This window comes from Chrysochloris asiatica, unplaced genomic scaffold, assembly GCF_000296735.1.
Source record: "Chrysochloris asiatica unplaced genomic scaffold, ChrAsi1.0 scaffold00064, whole genome shotgun sequence".
Lineage (NCBI taxonomy): Eukaryota > Metazoa > Chordata > Mammalia > Afrosoricida > Chrysochloridae > Chrysochloris > Chrysochloris asiatica.
The window spans coordinates 13,171,188-13,181,214 of NW_006408582.1; the positions used below are offsets into that span (position 1 = coordinate 13,171,188).

Consider the following 10,027-nt stretch of genomic DNA (forward strand, 5'->3'; position numbering starts at 1 on the left):
TAATAAATGGTGATAGGACAACTGAATTTCCACATGCAAAAGAATAATACTAAGACCACACTTCACACCATACATGAAAACTAAATGAATATGGATCAAGGACCTAAATATAAGACCTGAAATCATAAAAGTCTTAGAACAAAACATAGAGATAATGCTTCCAGATCTAGTATTTTACAATGGATTATAAGATAGGGCAACAAAATCAAGAGCAATAAAAGACCAAATGAATAAATGGAACTTTATAAAAATAAAAAACTTGCGTATATAAAAAGACTGCCAACAAACGGAATACATTATGTACAGAGTGGGAGGAAATATTCTGCTCAAGGTTTAATATCCAGAATAGATAAAAATTCCTATAATTTAACAGCACAAAAAGCAAGTAAACCAACTGAAAATGGGCAAAAGACACAAATAGACATGTCACTAAATAAGATATGCAAATGGCCAATGCTGTTAAGTCCCTTCCAACTAATAGTGATCCTATATAGGGTTTCCAAGTCATTAGTCACTAGGAAAATGCAAATGAAAACCACAGTAAGACATCAATTCATCCCCACTAGGATGGCTATGATGTGAAGATAAGTGTTGGTAAGAATGTGGAGAAATTGAAACTCTCATTCATTTCAAATAGAACTGTAACATAGTGCTGCTATAGCAGGAAAACAGTTTGACAGTTCACCAAAAAAGTTAAACAAAGGGTTACTACATGGCCCAGCAATTACACTCCTAATTTTATAAACCCCCGCCCCACCTCTCCGCCAAACTAAGGATTCCTTATTTGGCACTGTAGGACAAGTATTTGATTGCTAGCCATAAGGTCAGCAGTGCAAATCTGTCAGCTGCTCCTTGGAAACCCTATACAAGGTCACTATGAGGAAGAACCAACTCAATGGCACTTCACAACAACAACAAAGAATTGAAAGTAAAAATAAAACATGTACACCAATATTAATTGTAGTGCTATTAACAGTAGCCCAAAGATGGAAGTGAACTAACTGCCCATCAGAAGGTAAATAGTTATATAAAATACAATGGAATATTACTCTCTATAAAGGGAAATGTAGTTCTTATATATGCTGTGATATGGGTGACTCTCAAAAACCTTAGGCTGAGTGAAATAAGTCAGTTGGAAATGGAATTGTATGATCAAAAAGGATAAATATTGTATCTCATTTTTTTTTCTTATTGTGAATGATAGCTCCTTTAATCACTTTTGCTTACAATTGAAAGTCTGGGAATTCAAAATTGACATCCTTGACCATGAGCTTCTTATACACACCAGAAAGGTTTCAACCTTGTGTTCTACATTGTTCTGCTGTGCTTTATCCAAATGAACCTTTATCAGACTGCTGCCATTCTGATTCGCTTGCCTGTAATTTCACTTCAAGGATGGCATCAGGCACAGCTGTCAGAGTGCGGCTCCTAGGATGCTTTTGCTTATTTTTTGTACAGCTTTTTAGAGTTGGTTTAGTCAGAATTCTCTGAGCAATAAAGACCAAATGCTTTCCACTGAACTTTTTCTTAAGTTCATGTATTAGTTGGACTTGGATTTTCTGAAAAGACTCCAGTTGAGGAAGAGGAACAAAGATAATATTAGCTTTCCAACCACCATCAACTTCAATTTCCTTGGCTGTAGTTATGTTCAGTTCTCTTAACTGAGCCTGTAGGTCCGAGTTTATCTCCAGCTCAAGAAGAGTTTGAGAAATGTCAGACTCAAATTCATCTGGCTTTTCACCATTGGGCTTCACAATCTTCACAATTGAACTGAACATGGCCTTTTTCTTGCTGAGCAGCAGCCTAGGAAGAGCTATATGATCTCACTTTTATGAGACATCTAAACAAGAAAAATATATAAAGACCAAAGTTGGTTGCCAGAGACAAGAAGGAGAGGAAAATGGGGAAGTTATTAAATAATGGCACTGAATTTCTGCAAAGGATGTTAGAAACACTTGGAAATGGATGATAGTGATGGTTATATTCATTATCATAATGAACTTATATAATGCAACTGAAATATTGTTGTTGTTGTTATGTGCCGTGGAGTCGGTTCTGACTCACAGCGACCCTATACAGGATTTCTGAGGCTGTAAATCTTTATGGGAGCAGAATGCCTCATCTTTCTTCCGCAGAACAGCTAGTAGTTTTGAACTGCTGACCTTGTGGTTCACAGCCTGATTTGTAACCACTATGCTACCAGAGCTCCTTATTTAAAAATGTTAAAGTGCTAAATGGTTTTCTATATACTTTACCATAATAAAAAATACTCAATTGTTTTAAGTTAATATCTTTTATTCACCTTTAAAGTATTAAACATATATTTTCCTAAAACCTGCTACATGTATCCATTCTCCATTGTCATTCTTTTGTGGGAGAGGTGTAGAATTAAGGAGTGGGGGTCAGGGTTAGGACTATAATTAGGTCTGTACTAGACCTAGGAATTCATGTAATGTTCAGTTTATGGTTAGGACTAGAGTTAGTGTTAGGGCTAGGATCTGAACTAGGACTAGAAGTAAGGCTTGGTCTAACTTTTAGGGTGGTTACTGTTGTTAAGTGCCTTTGAGTCAGTCCCAACTCATCATACTAACCCTATAGAGGGTTTTTGAGGCTATAAATCTTTGTGGGAACAGAAAGCCTCATCTTTCTCCTGCAGAGCTGGTGGACTTGAACACCTGACCTTATGGTTTACAGTCAGTGATTTTTCTACAGAGCCATCACACTCTTTCTGAGGTTACAGTTAGTTTTATTTTATTTATCTGGTTATTTTCCTTGAAATCTTCTTGATTTCCTTTTCATTTGGAAGTTCTGTATCTGTATTATTCCCTCTTTTTACTTTATGGCTTTTGGTTGTTGTTGCAACTATATCTCTGGTTCTTCTTTTTTGGTCTCTTCTTGTTGTAGAATTCCGATCACATAAAAGTTATTCCCTTTTGTAGTGTCCCAAATAAATCTTAGGTTTTCTTTATATTTTTTATTCTTTTTTCTTATTGTTTCTCTAGCATATGAATATTGAGAGATTTTTCTTTAAACTCAGTAATTCGGGCTTCCACTGATTCAATTCTATTTCTTTGCCCATTCAATATATTATCTCTTTCTGGTCTGTTAAACTTCTGACTTTTTAATTGCTCTTCTTATATGATTTTCTTTTTCTTTTTTCTTTTTTTTTTTCCATTTATTCATCACTTTGTTTCCTGAATTCTTCTATAGTTTTGTCTGTTTTCTTTGATTTCATGTAGAGCTCTTTCAATCATTGTCAGTCCACAGAAGTTACCTAAATACCATTATTTTAAATTCCTTATTAAATAGTTCCAATATCGCTTCTGGTATTATATGTTCTGACTCTGTATTTTGGTGACTTGTTTGAGGCACTTTTGTGTTTCTTCATGTGATTAAAATTGTTTTTACTGAGGCATGGTGGTATTTATTTATTTAATAACTATATATTGGTGTGTTATCAGGCCTGTACTACCTTGCTTCTGGTGGATATGGTAGAGACTCGAAGTGCAAACACAGATTTCTACTAATTTTTGTGTAGTATAGTTTTTTTTGTGTGTGTGTAGTATAGTTCAGGGCAGGCTCCAGAAGCAGGGGAGCTATGTTCAACACCCAGGTAGAGCAGAGGCTACACAAGAGGAGGTGCCACAGGCCACTGAATTGGTGAGGGGTGAACTGATCACACCCTTGGCTACAAGGCAGGCACAGGAATAAGGGAGAACTCTACCCCTTTGCTGCCAAACTCCAGCGTGTCTTATGCTGTATCAATAGCTGCTGTCAAAAGCTTAAGTTGGCTGTACCACACAAGGCCAGTCTAAGTCTGCACATTTTTTCTTCTTTCTCTCTGTTCTTGTTTTCCTTCCTCTTCTAGTAAGCACTCAGTCCACCTCTCTGTCCTATCTTCTGAAGCTCAGCATTCCAGGATCACCACCTGTATCTGTTTCACTCAGTCTCCCAGGTCTATATTGTAGAAGATCTGCTTAGGGTGTCTGCCTACTCTACCACCTTGCCCCAGAAATCCCTTCATTATCATGTTTGCATTTATTTTCTTAAAGTTAATTTTTGTTTAAAAATAATGACGTACTAGGACTTATTTCCAAAATTCTGAAATGCCACTTTTAAATTTCATGTACTTCTGTGCTCTTTCTTTCACTTCCCTTTCATCTAATAAATCTAAGAAGAGTGGAGATTTTCATACATAAGTCAACGAAATCTTTGTCAAACAAAGAAAAAGTATAAGTTTAAGTTTCCTAATGTTTGAACACTAAAATTTTACAGGAGTAATGATATGAATTGCCCATATGTTGGCATGTGCATTTATCTTTAGAACTTAAAGACTCTGCTGAGATGAATAGGTCAACTTGCTAGAGACTTGTCAAGTTTGGTCTCAGTAAAGGGTCTATATGCCTTCTCAATTATGTCCATGAGAGCCAAAATATGACCTTGAATATATCCCACCTGAATTTAGAGATCATCTGAAGAATAGATTTGATACATTAAACACTAAAGACCAAAGACCAGAAGAGTTGTGTGATGACATCAAGAACATCATACATAAAGAAAGCAAAAAGTCACTGAGAAGACAGGAAAGAAGGAAAAGGTCAAAATGGATGTCAGAAGAGACACTGAAACTTGCTCTCCAGCCTATAGATGCTAATGCAAATAGAAGAAATGAGAAAGTCCAAGAGCTGAACAGAAAATTTCAAAGATCAGCTCAAGAAGATAAAGCCAAATATTACAACAAAATGTGTAAAGATCTGGAATCAGAAAACCAAAAAGGAAGAACACACTCAGCATTTCTCAAGCTGGGGAAATTGAAGGAAAAAATTCAAGCCTCAGCTTTCATTATTGAAAGATTCTTAGGGCAAATTATTGAATGATGCAGGAAGCATTAAAAGAAGATGGAAGGAATACATAGAGTCACTGTACCAAAAGGAAATGGTTAATGTTCAACCATTCAAGAGGTAGCATATGATCAAGAGCCAATGATACTGAAGGAGGAAGTCCAAGGTGCTTTGATGGAATTGGCAAAGAACAAGGCACCAGGAATTGATGGCATCAAAATCTCAATTATACCATCCCCCAATTCACAGTTCCATCACATGGCCCAGGATTACTAGGATAAGAGTTGTTGTTGTTGTTATGTGCCATGGAGTCGGTTCCGACTCATAGAGACCCTATACAGGGTTTCCGAGGCTATAAATCTTTACGGGAGCAGAAAGCCTCATCTTTCTCCTGCGGAACAGCTGGTAGTTTTGAACTGCTGACCTTGTGGTTCGCAGCACAATTCATAACCACTACGCTACCAGAGCTCCCATGACCATAATTTTGGAAATTTGGAGCATGAGGAGGGATCTTTGAACCCTAAACTAAAACCCATTGAATGTATAAGGAGAATGTCCTACTTAAGATAAGTGGAACTACTGGGATAAATAAATGAGGGAAGAGAGTGGGAAAAAAGCACACTATAGTTTTACAGTGTATTTTAGAGTTCCAGCCATAAGATCATGGAGTTGAATATAGTCTACTATTGAGAAACCTGGGAGGCCAGACCTCTCATCTTAGTGAAAGTGCAAAGTAAAGCTTCATGTTATGAAATTGGAAACTGTTTTTGATCCAGATATTCTCTTTCCTGTGTTCTAAAAAGCACTGAATAAAAATATTAACTGACACTGACACATTCATGTTGTTGTTGTTGTTGTTAAGTGCCGTCGAGTCGGTTCCGACCCATAGCGACCCTGTACAGGGTTTCCGAGGGTGTAAATCCTTACGGGAGTAGAAAGCCTCTTCTTTCTCCCGCGACACATTCATGTACATGAATTAAATTCATACTGTTCATTTGTTTGTTTTTTGTTTGCTATGGGTGGTGAGGAGCTCTGGTAGCATAGTGGTTACGAATTGGGCTGCGAATCGCAAGGTCAGCAGTTTGAAACTACCAGCTGCTCAGTGGGAGAAAGATAAGGCTTTCTGCTCCCATAAAGATTACAGCCTTGGAAACCCTGTACAGGGTCGCTATGAGTCAGAACCGACTCCACAGCACATAACAACAACAACAACAATGGGTGGTGAGGAGAGCTGTGGAGAGAGATGCTGAAGAATTTATTTTTTCTGCTAAATAAGAAGGCACAGTCTGGTATCTCTAAGAGAGACCAGAGCAAGACAACTAGGACAATAAAAGAAAATCCCTGGCATAATATCACAAAAGGGCTCAACAACAGAGCAGAGCAGATATAAAGGTGTGTAACAGATAAAAGCCAATGGGGAAGGCCCCACGGTGGCAGCACTGGAAAATCTGCCAGTAGTGTGAACTCTCATGTAGTAGATGATGGGATCTATAACACATGCTAATATTAACTGGCTAATAGCACTGACTATAAAGCAAAAGATATATTTAAATTCAAATATAGTAAAACATGTATGATTCTGAAATAAGAAATTCGTTTAAGAGCGCTTGATGCTACTAGTCCTTTTACTATCAAGACAGAGGGAAAAAATAGCGCAATGCTAAAATGACTAAATTCAGATTTTGAAAAGGGGACTAGAAATAAGGTGGAAAGAGACTTTTGATTTACTTTAAATGGAAAACAAAGAAAAAAACTGTAATGCAAAAGTAAGTATGAGAAAATCCTGCATATGCCATCAGAGTGTGGTGAGTTTTTTCTTCTAAAATTAAGAGAAAAACAAGAATGTCTTCCCCCCAATTCAATATCTCACTGAAAGCCAAATTAGAACAATAACACAAGAAAAGGAAATAAAAGGTATACAGATTAGTAAGAAATAAAACTGTCTTTGATTATAGATCTACTATAAAATCCTAAAGAATTGTTAACAACAACTACACTGATAAAACCTAGAATTAACACACAATTATAGCACAGTTCCTGGGAACAAGGTTACTATACAAAAGTTTGTCATCTTCCTATATACCAGCAATGGAAAATTGGAACTTGAAATAAACAGCACAATACTATTTATATTGACACCAAAAAAATAAGCATTAGATATAACTCTAGAAAAATATGTATATAGTTCGTATGAAGAAAACTATAAATCTTGGATTAAAGAAGGTCAAAAAAATGGAGACATACTCCATGTTTATGTGTACAAAAATGCTGCATTATTAAAATGTCATTGCTTCCCAACTTGATCTATAGAATCAACTAACCTCCATCAAAATCCCAACAAGCTATTTTGTAGATATTGACAAGAAATTCTAAAGTTTGCATTAATAATCAAAAGAGCAAGAATGCAGTAAAAGCGTTTGTAAACAAACAGTCTTTCCTGATATGAATAAATAATCAGCAATTGAGGAATAAAAAAGAACTCCTCAACTTGAAAAAGCATCTATGAAACACCAAGAGTCAAAATAATATTTAATGCTCACCACTTCTATTCAACATTATAGTAGAGGGTTTGCACAGGGAAATTAGGCAAGAAAATAAATAAATAAAAAGGATTCAGGTTGGAAAGGAAAAAGCAAAACTAATTCAATTCACATGATCATATACATTGCAAATCCTAAGGAATCTACTTAAAACTATTATAACTAGTTAACAGGTTCACCAAGGTTATAGAATACAAGATCAACATTAAGAAATGAACAGTATTTTTTTATATTAACAACAAACCATCCAAATGTGAAATTAAGAAAACAATTCTATATATGAGGGTAAGTCAAAATGTATTGCTACAAAATCACAGAAACCATTAAACAAAAATATCAAAATGTGAAGCTGATTCTTGACATGCACTCCTTCTGAGTCTATACATTTCTGAAGGCAATGTTTCTATTTCTCTGTATTAGTCTGGATACTCTGGGGGAGCAAAACCAGTGAAATTTATATATGTATATATAAAGAGAGTTTTATACCAAGGGAATGGCTCACACAGTTGTAGAGGTGGGCAAGTCCCAAGTCCATTGGTCAGATGTCAGACTGCAGGCTTCTGATGCATGTAGTGCAGGGCTGATGAACCAAGATGGGGAAGTCAGACAGATGGCAGGTAGGTTTGACAGGTAAGATAGCTGGCTGCTCATGACTTCTAAGATCAGCAGGCAATAGAACAAGCCACTACCTCAAGTCCAAAGAACTAGAGTTTGGATGGTGATCCAGATGCAGAATCCTGATCCAGTAGAAAAGGAAGGAAGCTTTGTCTGAATGTCCATTATTTTGGAAACAGGTCACAATCCCAAGGAAACTTCCTTTCTGTTGATTAGCTGTAAACAGCAGATCTTATCATGGGGAATTACTACATCTTAACTGACAAATCTCTGAGAATTTCAACCCAGTCTAAATGACCCAAAACCTTAAGTATCATAGTTAACTCCTTGTCAACTTAGCTCCTAGACATATCTCTTTACACCATATACATAATCTCTTAAAAAAAAAAAGATAGTTATAAAGTCATACTTGTGCCTAACATGAAACAACTAACATGCATACAATCAAAAGCACACGGACCTCATTTACAAATGAACAAAGCAAAACTATTTGATGCCCACACACAAGGAAAAAATACTGATAACAATTATAGTCTTCATTTCTTCAACTGATCACATGGCCATAATTGGTATTTAGAACAAACTCTTCCACTGCCCATTCTGAATTCCCTTTGCCTTCAGCAAGCAACTCATCTAGTCATGGTTCTTTGCCTTTGAGGGTGACTCGAACTTTCTTTCTTAAAGGATCTGGTACATCAGTATCAGATATGGCTTGCTGTAGTTTATCATTGACTTTAATCACAGGACATGGTAGTACTAAGAGACAGCCTAAGGAGTTTCCTAGATTTCATACATATTCTTCTTTACTTCCATTATATAATATCAAACCAAACCACCTAATACAGCAACTCCCTTCCTGCCTGTTGATTCAGATACATGAGGAGCCAAAGTGGCCAGGAGGCATTCTAAACATACAATTAAATTGAATCAGTGCTGTTTCCAGGTGGGAGTATTCCTCCCTTTGGAACTAAAATGTCCAGGCACAAAGATCACAAGGTCAAAGGAAGAGGAGGCAAAAATTTTGACAGTGGGTTGCTAAGAGTAATAGTGAGTAGTTCTCCCATTTCCACTCCTTGGTTACTGGACCCATGAATCCTAGATATTGGAGGAGGAACACCCTATCCTGGAGGATGGTTTAGAGCATACACAGCCTGCTGGAGAACATTGTTCCAACACTGCAAAGTATTGCCACCTAGCTGGCATCATAATTGTGTTTTTAGAGGTAATTCTATCATTTGATCAAGCCAGCTGCTTCCGGATGATGAGGAACATGGTAAGACCAAAGAATTCCAAGTATGGGAACATTGACACACTTTATTTGCTTTGAAATGAGTCCCTTAATCTTAGATGATATTTTGCGGGATCCCATGATGATAGATAAGGCATTCTGTAAGTCCACAGATAATATTTTTGGCAGAAACATTTCATGCAGGGAAGGTAAATCCACTTCTAGAATGTCTATTCCAGTAAGAACAAAACACTACCCTTTCCATTATGAAAGCGGCCCAATGTAATCAACTTGACTGATCTCTCTGAGGAATGGTTCATATCACCAAGGTAATGCTGTGTTCTGCTGATGACAGATTGGGCCCTTAGCAGTAGCTATAGTCAAGTCAGCATTAGTGAACGTAAGTTCATGTTGCTGAGCCCCTGCATAGCCTTCATCCCTGCCACCATGGCCATTTTGTTCATGAGCCTATTGGACAATGACAGGACTGGCTGGGGAAAGATGAAGATTAGTTTCAATAGAACATATCATCCTATCCATTTGATTTTTAAAATCTTCCTCATCTGAGGTAATCCTTTGGTGAACATTCACAAGAAACACCAATATCTTCATTTGGGGGCATATTACAGAGCTCTTTCCCTACACCTCCTTGTCACCAGTTTTCCAGTCATGCTCCTTCCAAGTCCCTGATCATTTAGCCAAACCATTGGCCACAGCCCATGAATATAGTCACACATCTAGCAATTTCTCCTTCCAAACAAAATGAACAACTAGTAGTTCTGCCTATTGGGTGTATTTCCCTT

The 10,027-nt window shown here is 36.9% G+C and overlaps 1 pseudogene; it reads right to left on the bottom strand.

Moving 5' to 3' along the window:
* Positions 1-1,223: 1,223 nt before the first annotated feature.
* LOC102811385 lies at positions 1,224-1,778 on the bottom strand (annotated as a pseudogene).
* Between the last annotated feature and the right edge of the window lie 8,249 nt (positions 1,779-10,027).